The sequence below is a fragment of the Acipenser ruthenus genome, chromosome 51 (genome assembly GCF_902713425.1).
Source record: "Acipenser ruthenus chromosome 51, fAciRut3.2 maternal haplotype, whole genome shotgun sequence".
Taxonomy (NCBI): domain Eukaryota; kingdom Metazoa; phylum Chordata; class Actinopteri; order Acipenseriformes; family Acipenseridae; genus Acipenser; species Acipenser ruthenus.
Window position 1 is genome coordinate 4,614,676 of NC_081239.1, and position 14,233 is coordinate 4,628,908.

The following is a 14,233-nucleotide window of genomic DNA, read 5'->3' on the forward strand; positions in this document are numbered from 1 at the left end:
TTAGATCTTAAGGTGATTTATGAATGAAGAGAAGCATGTAAACAGATCATTGCAGAGTTCTTTAATTAAACACAAACGGAAATCTTTTCTTCTCAGTAATTAATGTAGTGCACAGACAACTGAAATATGCTAAAAGTATTTACTTGCGTAGCCTACTGTATACACTGTACTTTCCTTTTACACAACCAAAATTATTATTATTATTATTATTTATTAGCAGACACCCTTATCCAGGGCGACTTACAATCGTAAGCAAATACATTTCAAGTGTTACAATACAAGTAATACAATAAGAGCAAGAAATACAATAACTTTTGTTCAAGTGTGACAAACCACAATTCAATAATACAGCAGATAATAGTGAAAGTTACATCAGGATATGATTAAATAGTGATAGTTACATCAGGATATGATTAAATACAAAGTACTACAGGTTAAACACTTGGCAGATTACAGTATTCTGAAGTACAGGATTAAATGCAGTAAAATAGAGAGGTGTTGAGGAGGGAGGAGATGAAGAGAGCAGGAGCAGCAGCTTGAAAGAGGTGAGTGGGGAGGGGGTCCAAGGCACACGTGGTGGGTTTGTGACCCTGGAGCAGGGAGGAGAGGTCAGAGTCCGAGAGGGGCAAGAAGGTGGAGAAGGAGGGCGAGTCAGTAGGGGTTGCAGTGGGTGTAGGGGTTGGAGCAGGAGGGGGTGCGGGGGAGGGAGAGGTGTTAAAGAGTTTGCGGATATCTGAGATTTTCTGAGAAGGAGGCAAAGTCATCAGGGGAGATAGAGGAGGAGGGAGGAGGAGGGGGGAGGGAGGAGGAGGGGGGAGGGTTTAGGAGGGAGGAGAAGGTAGAGAATAGTTTACGTGGGTTGTTAGTGGAGGCTTGGATTACAGATTGGAAATATACGTAGACAAACAAAAAGTGATGATATTCTTAAATTAACATGCTTTTTGGGATATTAACTTCTTAAGTGTGTTCATAGAATTATGTTTTCGCTTATGCGTTGTAACGAATGCATGTGTGCTGCTGGCTGGGTTTACTTGGTCCAATTAAGTAATTTAGGGTACAGTTGGAACAAAAACGAGGAGGGACATTGAAGATACAAAATTTACAAAACAAGGGAAATTTACAAAACAAGACAATTGCAGACAAGCAAGCAAAACACTCCCAATACGTAATTTTTCACAGGGTCTCTTGCGGTCCTTACAGGTTCAAAACTCAAACCAAAGTGAAGGAACAGATTGCGTCATGACCCCTTGGTATACGAGTGCAGCTGCCCCTCCAATCTGCGGCTGCCATGTCATTTCCCTTCCGGGTCAATGCATTAATGCAATGGAGTGCCGCCCCCTTTCTAGCATCCAGGGAACTCTGTTCTTGGGGAGATTTATTGTATTTCTGTCACAGCGCTACATTTAAATAAAAACAGGCATGAACTCCTCTTTATCTTGGGATTTGGACTCCTCTCACAATGAAGTAACCATTGAGCCTCTGCTTGAATGGGGCTTCATTTGAAGCACTGTAATGCAGACATCCATCCTATGTCTCGACTCCACATCCAACTGCAACTCTTTGTGTCACAGAGAATACCAACTACATTCCAACTGTGCTTTTCAGCAAGTACCACATCTCCAGAATAAGTGTTACCTTTCAAAGAGTTTAAGATTCATGTAAAATACTATGTATAGGAAATATCTACATACGAACCAGAAGGAAAAACATGTAATACAATGTAACGCTTTAAGATTAAAAATAGAAACAGTTATACTTTGATGAACAATTGAAACAAGATAAGACTTTAACTGATCTGATGATATTGTGTGCATTTGAAAACTACGAACATCAGAACCATTTAAACATTGATCTATCTATAACAAAAACATTGTCAATGTAAAAAAACAAGTTAGAAAAACGCAACAGCCGTTTAAAGGGGTGATATCAAATACAAAAGAACAAGTTAGGAGAAGCAATCAGGCCAATCTTGTCAAGCATCAAGCAAATAGGCACAATTGGAAAAGTGCTGGGGCCCAAGATTCACACAATTCTTGCTCCTAACTTGGCTGAATGAATGAACCATGGATTCCATGAGTACAAGTCTGGGAAACACAGTAGGTCTAGTTTTTTCCCCCCATTCTTCCAGAGGGTCATCTTGTATGTGAAGCATTTGGTAAAGATCAGTAGCTGTACCTTTCTTTCACTGTGTGTGGGATGTATTGTGTAATTGTGGTAAATGACAGCCTCTTCCTCCGGTTCTTTGGGGTGAGGTTGTTCTTTGGTTGTTTCCTCCACAGTGATTTCATTGTCAGAATGACACTGAAATGTGTTCAAATTGTGATTAAGCAATTTGACAGTTTTGTGGCAAGATGCTATCTTTGTAGAAAGGATTGATTTCCTTTAACTTCCGTGAAACATGATACACTTTATTGAGATCCACGATGTCTTCACAAACAGTTTTGGACTTTGTTGGTGCACTGCGTACCAGGATGTGGAGTTCCAAGTCATCTGACAAGGCTTGGTTTGGTGGGGGCAGTTTGCTGAGTGTTTCCTGAAGAGGCAAGGGCAGGTGAAAGGTTCGGCCATGCACTTTCTGAACCCTCTGCCGGTGAGGCAACTTCTTGCTAGTGGAAACTGCAGATAAGAACATAAGAAAGTTTACAAACGAGAGGAGGCCATTCAGCCCATCTTGCTCGTTTGGTTGTTAGTAGCTTATTGATCCCAGAATCTCATCAAGCAGCTTCTTGAAGGATCCCAGGCTGTCAGCTTCAACAACATTACTGGGGAGTTGGTTCCAGACCCTCACAATTCTCTGTGTAAAAAAGTGCCTCGTATATTCTGTTCTGAATACAGATAGTGGCACACACACACAGATAGTGACACACACACTGATACACAGACACACTGAGACACTGAGACACACACACACACACAGATAGTGACACACACAGGTACTGACACACACACACACACACACACACACAGGTACTAACAGACACACACACTCACAGGTACTGACACACACACACAGGTACTGACACACACACACACACACACACACACACAGGTACTGACACACACACACACACACACACACAGAGGTACTGACACACACACACACACACACACACACAGGTACTGACACACACACACACACACACACACACACACACACACACAGGTACACTTATGCTATGCACTTTAGCTGCCAGTTAAACATTTAACTAAATGTTAAATCTAGTTGAGAGATTTAAGTTTTATTTAAAAATTTAGCTAACTGTTAAATCTAGTTAAGAGATTTAAGATGTATTTAAATATTTAGCTATCTGTTAAATGTTGTAACTCGATTTCTAAATGATATCTGAATGCACACATTTATAAAAAGCTGTATTTATTTTCTCCTCATTTCTGGCAGCCCATACTAACGGCGCTCGGAACTTTGGCATTTTTAAATCCTAACGGTCTCTGCTCAGCGGAGTGGAATGTTCAGGAGCCGGTTGCCTAGCAGCGTCTCCGCCTCCTTCTCTGCCCCGCCCCCTCTCTCCCTCTCTCGTTGCTCCAGCTAGGAGTTCACATTCAGCTTCCTTAGATTATATAGCGCCATTCTTTACTAACTTTTACAAATGAGCTTATTGGAGGCTTCGTGTTTTTAAGATGGTTCAGGTGCAGTCCGGGCAGACTGACTGCAGCATCATTACAGTATACCGCACTGCGCTCGGCTTTGTGTGGAGGCTGATACACAAAATAATGAACGACTGGTAAAGAAATCACATGGATTGCTTTTTAATGGTAAATGTGTATCTGGTATTCCAAGTATTATCTAGTTAATAACTCAGCTATATTCATATTCAGAATGTGATACAGTATTAAGTTCCTGGTTAACCTGTGATCTTTGAAATTGACGAGGAAATCAGTTTATGGGAAAGTAATCAAGCACTTTGTTTTTAAGTAAGTCTCTCGGAAGTGGTGTTTTGGGATTGCAATTAACCAGTCGGTCTGGAGTAGAGACGGTCCGAATCTGTGGAGGAGTGAATTCCTGGGAATTCGCACTCCTCCAGGGAGCCGCCATCTTCCTCAGCGACATCGTCATCGGAATGATCACAAACGGACCGCTAAAGTGACCTGGAATACATGAACTCAGCTGCTCGCTTCTAGTTTTGTGAAATCGACAGACGTTGTGTCTCCTTTTAAGAAGTAGGAGTTCATAAAGGCTGGAGTTGAGGGTTTGAAAACGTGACCCAATGAGAAGTCTTGTTTTTGTTTGACAGCGTATAAAGATTTTACTGACAAAAAGGCCTGATATGTTACATTGGAAGTGCTTCGCCTGTAAAGAGTTTGATAGTATGTTTACTTGATTTCCATTTTTATCATTCAAATACTAAACAGGTAAGATGCTCCCTCTGCAGATTACAGATTCTCTTCAGATTTCCGCGGTTCTGTGCAGTTTGGGACGGCCTCTAGGCTTGAGGTTTGCAGACATGTGATAGACAGTCTCTGGGTTCGGGCAGCGATGCACATTTTAATTTGAGCTGCTGTGCTGTTATAGATTCATCTGATAGAGACACAGGGATATCTTCAGACGGCACGGTTCAGGTGTTTTGAGACTTGTGGAAAGGATGGAAGTTTTACAAATATTACAATTTTTTTTTTTATCAATAACTAGAGTAAATTATCAAAATCCGTTGTTCTGTATATGACTGGTTGTATGTTAACCTTACAGAGGATTCTATGAAGAGAAATGTAATAAATGAATTTTCAAATTTGACAGGCCCTCGATGTGCGTCTCTTGTTTTGTGTTTTGTTGTTCTTCAGAGCCGGGCTCGCTGACAGGTTTAAAACACAACGCGTCGCTTTCCCTGGCGTTCGGCTGCCTGGACTTATTCCTGCGATATCTTTATCAACACAATCGCCATGGTTTATGTTTTTATTAACATGTCCCTCGTCATGAATAGTTCTGAGGAGTTGTTTTAGTTTTCCATCAGTTATGAACGGAGCGCGGGAGGGGACTTGAGACAAAAAATATATCTCCTACAGACACACAGGTACTGACGCACGCATGCGCACACACACACACACACACACACACACAGGGGTCAACAAGGCTGAACACACACACACACACACACACACACAGGGGTCAACAAGGCTGAACACACACACACACACACACAGGGGTCTACAAGGCTGAACACACACACACACACACACACACAGGGGTCAACAAGGCTGAACACACACACACACACACACACAGGGGTCAACAAGGCTGAACAAATGCACACACACACACACAGGGGTCAACAAGGCTGAACACACACACACACACACACACACACACACACACACAGGGGTCAACAAGGCTGAACACACACACACACACAGGGGTCAACAAGGCTGAACAAACACACACACACACACACACACAGGGGTCAACAAGGCAGAACAAACACACACACACAGGGGTCAGCAAGGCTGAACAAACACACACACACACACACACAGGGGTCAACAAGGCTGAACACACAAATACACACACACACAGGGGTCAACAAGGCTGAACACACACATACACACACACACACTTATGTGTTGCTAATTGGTAGATATGCATATTTAAACATTACAAGAGCCAATCAAATCGCGTGAAAGCACAAAGCGGGCGGAGCTCATTTGCATACAAACTCCAGATTTAGCGGCCATTTAAATATTTAACTAAATGTTAAATCTACCTAAGAGATTTAAGATTTATTTAAATATTTAGCTAAATGTTAAAGCTAGTTAAGAGATTTAAGATTTATTTAAATATTTAGCTAACTGTTAAATCTAGCTAAGAGATTTAAGATTTATTTAAATATTTAGCTAAATGTTAAATCTAGTTAAGAGATTTAAGATTTATTTAAATATTTAACTAAATGTTAAATCTACCTAAGAGATTTAAGATTTATTTAAATATTTAGCTAAATGTTAAAGCTAGTTAAGAGATTTAAGATTTATTTAAATATTTAGCTAACTGTTAAATCTAGCTAAGAGATTTAAGATGTATTTAAATATTTAGCTAACTGTTAAATCTTGTAACTAGATTTCTAAATGATATCTGAATGCACACATTTATAAAAAGCTGTATTTATTTTCTCCTCATTTCTGGCAGCCCATACTAACGGCGCTCGGAACTTTGGCATTTTTAAATCCTAACGGTCTCTGCTCAGCGGAGTGGAATGTTCAGGAGCCGGTTGCCTAGCAGCGTCTCCGCCTCCTTCTCTGCCCCGCCCCCTCTCTCCCTCTCTCGTTGCTCCAGCTAGGAGTTCACATTCAGCTTCCTTAGATTATATAGCGCCATTCTTTACTAACTTTTACAAATGAGCTTATTGGAGGCTTCGTGTTTTTAAGATGGTTCAGGTGCAGACCGGGCAGACTGACTGCAGCATCATTACAGTATACCGCACTGCGCTCGGCTTTGTGTGGAGGCTGATACACAAAATAATGAACGACTGGTAAAGAAATCACATGGATTGCTTTTTAATGGTAAATGTGTATCTGGTATTCTAAGTATTACCTACAATTAATAACTCAGCTATATTCATATTCAGAATGTGATAGAGTATTAAGACAGGGTCCAGTATTAGAAATAAATAAACACGCTTTAAGAGAAACAGCAGTGATGTTTATTGCCCATTCCCATCCATTCTCTAGATGTTTCTACATTGTGGTTTCAATCCACAGGGACAAGGAACTCAGCGATGTTAAATAAAAAAAAAACTAGAGCCCACAATTAACCAACATAGAAAGGAAGGGGGGAGAAATGTATTGCCTGCGTGCAGCACCTTCCTCTATTAAATGTCATTTGCCATGTGTCTGCCCAGTTCTGAATGCTGTCGAGATCATTTTGAATGACCTTTTCTGCTGCAACAGTGTCTGCCACTCCTCCTATTTTTGTGTCCTCTGCAAATTTAACGAGTTTGCTTACTATACAAGAATCTAAATCATTAATGTAGATTAGGAATAGCAGAGGACCTAATACTGATCCCAATGTGCATTATAAATATGGGAGATACTGAAACTGAAGAAGGAATCTATGAAAAAGACCTAGGAGTTTATGTTGACTCAGAAATGTCTTCATCTAGACAACGTGGGGAAGGCCAACAAGATGCTCGGATATATTATGAAAAGTGTTGAAATTAAATCAAGGGAAGTAATATTAAAACTTTACAATGCATTAGTAAGACCTCATCTAGAATATTGTTTTCAGTTCTGGTCACCTCGTTACAAAAAGGATATTGCTGCTCTAGAAAGAGTGCAAAGAAGAGCAACCAGAATTATCCCGGGTTTAAAAGGCATGTCGTATGCAGACAGGCTGAAAGAATTGAATCTATTCAGTCTTGAACAAAGAAGACTACGCGGCGATCTCATTCAAACATTATAAATCCTAAAAGGTATTGACAATGTCGACCCAGGGGACTTCTTGGACCTGAAAAAAGAAACCAGGGGTCACAAATGGAGATTAGATAAAGGGGCATTCAGAACAGAAAATAGGAGGCACTTTTCAACCATCACAGACTAGCAGTCAGCTCTGCACACTCCTATAACACTGCATGAGATCAAAGAACAGCCACATGAACTACAGCCAGGGAACTCCTGTGGGACAGGCATGAGTAAGGATCCGCACAAAGTGATGTGCGGTTTCAAACCCCCGTGAGAGGCTGTGTGCTCCCGTGGTTAAAGACAAGGGCTTGTAGGGAAATAAGCGGCACGCACGCTTTCATTTTTGAATTTTTGTTTGTAAAAAACAGCAAGTTAAAGACCACGTTCATTTTCTTTACTTTTTTTTTTTTTAAACAGCTTCAGTGGTTTCAATCTCTCCTCGCACTAAATCACAGAGTCAGCTCTGAACACGGCATCCTTTATATTCCCTTGTGTGATCGAGTGGAAATCTGCTCTGCAGCGCACTCCAGCACCCACACAGCTCCCTGACCTGCACACCGCAGGGCAACTGCTGTACAAAGGCTGTTTTATCAGTCCCTGCTGTGGATTAAAATAGTATTGGTTTTAAGAATAAATAATTAAACTCACATGGGGAGGTGTCGGGTCGCGGGGCTTCCTGTGCTGTAAACCTGGTCGTCATGGAGACGGGCAGAACGCAGCTCTCGCTATTCCTTATACAATGCTGCCATCGTGTGGCCATTTATTAGAACTGTTTGTTCTAATAAATGTATATCCATATCTATCTATCTATCCATCTTTATATCTATCTATCAGCTCAGTTGCCCTTTGAAATGACTCGTATTCACCTTAACCCCTGTGCAAAAATAGACATTTCAGATACATTCTTAAAATACAGCAAAAACAATATTTACAGGATAGACAGGAGAGTACTGTGTGTATAAATAATAACGTTTTCTGTAATTGCTCTTATTTGAAATCATTCTCATGTATTTATCATGCTCACTGCCTGTTCTTACTGGACTCATATCAGAAAATAGTTACTATCAGGTTTAGGTGCTCTTAGTCGAATTCACTCTTATAATTTACAGTGTGCTTTATTATTTTGCTTTTACTTGATTTTATGGTACTTTCATATCTGCACTTATCTGTATTATGATATTCTGTAATGTGATGTTTTATAATGTGATACTTTGTACTGTGATAACTTGTAACAATTGTAAGCAGCCCTGGATGTCTGCTAAGAAATAAATAATAATAATAACAGTATCAATGTCATTGTGAATTCACTACCTGTACTACCCATTGTAAACAGCAGAGGGCACCAGCAACCGCTTGTCACTGAGCTGTGCTCTGATAATAAAAAAAAAAAAAAAATTTAATAAACCAACAGTTCTACTAAATGGCCACACGATGGCAGCATTGGATAAGGAATAGCGAGAGCCGCGTTCTGCTTTTAGTCGAATTTGCTCTTGTTTATAGTTTACTGTGTGCTTTATTATTTTGATCTTACTTGAATTGATTTTATACTTTCATATCTGTATTATGATATTTTTTAATGTGTTACTTTGTACTGAGAGAACTTGTAACAATTGCAAGTCACCCTGGATAACGGAGTCTGGATAAGGAAGTCTGCTAAGAAATAAATACGACTGCTACACAACGGTCAAGGGTCAAGTCTGGAAACAGCCACCCTGATTGAACTGATGAGGATGAGGAGCATGATGAGGATGAGGAGGAGGATGATATACATGTACTGTATATATATTTTTTTTTATCACATTTGATGTAAGAGTGTTTCAGTCTTTTGGTACAGATGGTAATTCTAAGTGATTTCGTTTTGCCGCTGCAACATGGTGAAAACAGCTAAACTCTTGGAGCTGTATAGAGACTCTCGGTCATTTCAAACACGTTTTTCTAACTCCTCTCAATCCCACGACAAAAACATTGTCAATGTAAAAAAAACACGTTCGAAAAACGCAACAGCCGTTTAAAGGGGTGATATCAAACACAAAAGCCCAAGTTAGGAGAAGCAATTAGGCCAATCTTGTCAAGCATCAAGCAAATAGGCACACTTGGAAAGGTGCTGGGGTTCAAGATTCACACAATTCTTGCTTCTAACTTGGCGCCTTTTTTTGATCGCTTCGCTCCACTTTATCGCTCCACTTGAAATGCTCTTTGTATGACTTGAAGTGACTGAGACACACACACACTGAGACACACACACAAAATGAGACACAGACAGACACTGACTGACAGACAGACACACACACACACTGAGACACACACACTGAGACACAGACACTGAGACAAACACACTCACAGGTATTGATACACACACACAGGTACTGACACACACACAGATGTAGTGACACGCACACACACATAAACACACACACAGGTACTGACACGCACACACACAAACAGACACAGGTACTGAGACGCACACAGGTACTGACACACACACTAATGTTATTGTAATTGGTAAATATGCAAATTTAAACATTACAATAGCCAATCAAATCACGGGAAAGCACGAAGCGGGAGGAGCTCATTTGCATACAAACTCCAGATTTAGCTGCCAGTTAAATATTCAACTAAATGTCAAATCTAGCCAAGAGATTTAAGATTTATTTAAATATTTAGCTAAATGTTAAATCTAATTAAGAGATTTAAGATGTATTAAAATATTTAGCTAACTGTTAAATCTTGTAACTAGATTTCTAAATGATATCTGAATGTACACATTTATAAAAAGCTGTATTTATTTTCTCCTCATTTCTGGCAGCCCATACTAACGGCGCTCGGAACTTTGGCATTTTTAAATCCTAACGGTCTCTGCTCAGCGGAGTGGAATGTTCAGGAGCCGGTTGCCTAGCAGCGTCTCCGCCTCCTTCTCTGCCCCGCCCCCTCTCTCCCTCTCTCGTTGCTCCAGCTAGGAGTTCACATTCAGCTTCCTTACATTATATAGCGCCATTCTTTACTAACTTTTACAAATGAGCTTATTGGAGGCTTCGTGTTTTTAACACAGGTACTGACAAACACACACAGATACTGACAAACACACACACACAAATACTGACATACACGCACACACATGTACTGACAAATAGACACACACTGAGACACACACTAAGACACACACACTGAGACACACACACACAGATAGTGACACACACTGATACACACAGGTACTGACACACACACACAGGTACTGACACGCACAGGTGCTGACACGCACACACTGACACACACAAAGGTACTGACACACACACTGAGACACACACACACAGGTACTGACACACACGCACACACAAATGTTAAATCTACTTAAGAGATTTAAGATTTATTTAAATATTTGGCTAAATGTTAAATCTAGTGAAGAGATTTAAGATGTATTTAAATATTTAGCTAAATGTTAAATCTTGTAACTAGATTTCTAAATGATATCTGAATGCACACATTTATAAAAAGCTGTATTTATTTTCTCCTCATTTCTGGCAGCCCATACTAACGGCGCTCGGAACTTTCGCATTTTTAAATCCTAACGGTCTCTGCTCAGCGGAGTGGAATGTTCAGGAGCCGGTTGCCTAGCAGCGTCTCCGCCTCCTTCTCTGCCCCGCCCCCTCTCTCCCTCTCTCGTTGCTCCAGCTAGGAGTTCACATTCAGCTTCCTTAGATTATATAGCGCCATTCTTTACTAACTCTTACAAATGCGCTTATTGGAGGCTTCGTGTTTTTAAGATGGTTCAGGTGCAGTCCGGGCAGACTGACTGGAGCATCATTACAGTATACCGCACTGCGCTCGGCTTTGTGTGGAGGCTGATACACAAAATAATGAATGACTGGTAAAGAAATCACATAGATTGCTTTTTAATGCTAAATATGTATCTGGTATTCTAAGTATTAACTACAATTAATAACTCAGCTATAATCATATTCAGAATGTGATACAGTATTAAGACAGGGTCCAGTATTAGAAATAAATAAACACGCTTTAAGAGAAACAGCAGTGATGTTTATTAACCATTCCCATCCATTCTCTAGATGTTTCTACATTGTGGTTGCAATCCACAGGGACAAGGGACTCAGCGATGTTAAATAAAAAACTAGAGCCCACAATTAACCAATATAGAAAGGAAGGGGGGAGAAATGTATTGCCTGCGTGCAGTACCTTCCACTTTCCTCTATTAAATGTCATTTGCCATGTGTCTGCTCAGTTCTGAATGCTGTCGAGATCATTTTGAATGACCTTTGCTGCTGCAACAGTGTTTGCCACTCCTCCTATTTTTGTGTCATCTACAAATTTAACAAGTTTGCTTACTATACCAGAATCTAAATCATTAATGTAGATTAGGAATAGCAGAGGACCTAATACTGATCCCAATGTGCATTATAAATATGGGAGATACTGAAATTGAAGAAGGAATCTATGAAAAAGACCTAGGAGTTTATGTTGGCTCAGAAATGTCTTCATCTAGACAATGTGGGGAAGCTATAAAAAAAGGCCAACAAGATGCTCGGATATATTGTGAGAAGTGTTGAATTTAAATCAAGGGAAGTAATGTTAAAACTTTACAATGCATTAGTAAGACCTCACCTAGAATATTGTGTTCAGTTCTGGTCACCTCGTTACAAAAAGGATATTGCTGCTCTAGAAAGAGTGCAAAGAAGAGCAACCAGAATTATCCCGGGTTTAAAAGGCATGTCGTATGCAGATAGGCTAAAAGAATTGAATCTATTCAGTCTTAAACAAAGAAGACTACGCGGCGATCTGATTCAAGCATTCAGAATCCTAAAAGGTATTGACAATGTCGACCCAGGGGACTTTTTCAACCTGAAAAAAGAAACAAGGACCAGGGGTCACAAATGGAGATTAGATAAAGGGGCATTCAGAACAGAAAATAGGAGGCACTTTTCAACCATCACAGACTAGCAGCTCTGCACACTCCTATAACACTGCATGAGATCAAAGAAGAGCCACATAAACTACAGCCAGGGAACTCCTGTGGGACAGACATGAATAAGGATCTGCGCAAAGTGATGTGCGGTTTCAAACCCCCGTAAGGGTCTGTGTGCTCCCGTGGTTAAAGACAAGGGCTTGTAGGGAAATAAGTAGCACGCACGCTTTCATTTTTGAATTTTTGTTTGTCAAAAACAGCGAGTTAAAGACCACGTACATTTTCTTTACTTTTTTTTTTTTAAAAAAAACAGCTTCAGTGGTTTCAATCTCTCCACGCACTAAATCACAGAGTCAGCTCTGAACACGGCATCCTTTATATTCCCTTGTGTGATCGAGTGGAAATCTGCTCTGCAGCGCACTCCAGCATCCACACAGCTCCCTGACCTGCACACCGCAGGGCAACTGCTGTACAAGGGCTGTTTTATCAGTCCCTGCTGTGGATTAAAATAGTATTGGTTTTAAGAATAAATAATTAAACTCACATGGGGAGGTGTCGGGTCGCGGGGCTTCCTGTGCTGTAAACCTGGACTTCATGGAGATGGGCAGAACGCAGCTGACGCTATTCCTTATCCAATGCTGCCATCGTGTGGTCATTTACTAGAACTGTGTTATCTATCAGCTCAGCTGCCCTTTGAAATGACTCGTATTCACCTTAACCCCTGTGCAAAAATAGACATTTCAGATACATTCTTAAAATACAGTAAACAGAATATTTACAGGATAACCAGGAGAGTACTGTGTGTATAAATAATAACGTTTTCTTTAATTGCTCTTATTTGAAATCATTCTCATGCATTTATCATGCTTACTGCTTGTTCTTACTGGACTCATATCAGCAAATAGTTACTATCAGGTTTAGCTGCTCTTAGTCGAATTCACTCTTATAATTTACTGTGTGCTTTATTATTTTGCTCTTACTTGATTTTATGGTACTTTCATAGCTGCTCTTATCTGTATTATAATATTCTGTAATGTGATATTTTATAATGTGATACTTTGTATTGTGATCATTTGTAACAACTTTAAGCAGCCCTGGATGTCTGCTAAGAAATAAATAATAATAACAGTAACAATGTCACTGTGAATTTCATTACCTGTACTACCCATTGTTAACAGCAGAGGGCACCAGCAACCTCTTGTCACTGAGCTGTGCTCTGATAAAAAAAAAAAAAAAAAAAAAAAAATTTAATAAACTAACAGTTCTACTAAATGGCCACACGATGGCAGCATTGGATAAGGAATAGCGAGAGCTGCGTTCTGCTTTTAGTCGAATTTGCTCTTGTTTATAGTTTACTGTGTGCTTTATTATTTTGCTCTTACTTGAATTGATTTTATACTTTCATATCTGTATTATGATATTTTTTAATGTGTTACTTTGTACTGAGAGAACTTGTAACAATTGCAAGTCACCCTGGATAACGGAGTCTGGATAAGGAAGTCTGCTAAGAAATAAATACGACTGCTCCACAACGGTCAAGGGTCAAGTCTGGAAACAGCCACCCTGATTGAACTGATGAGGATGAGGAGGATGATGAGGATGAGGAGGAGGAGGATATACATGTACTGTATATATATATATATATATATATATATATATATATATATATATATATATATATATATATATATATATTATCACATTTGATGTAAGAGTGTTTCAGTCTTTTGGTACAGATGGTAATTCTAAGTGATTTGGTGAAAACAGCTAAACTCTTGGAGCTGTATAGAGACTCTCGGTCGTTTCAAACACGGTTTTCTAACTCCTCTCAATCCCACGACAAAAACATTATCAATGTAAATAAACAAGTTAGAAAAACGCAACAGCCGTTTAAAGGGGTGATATCAAACACAA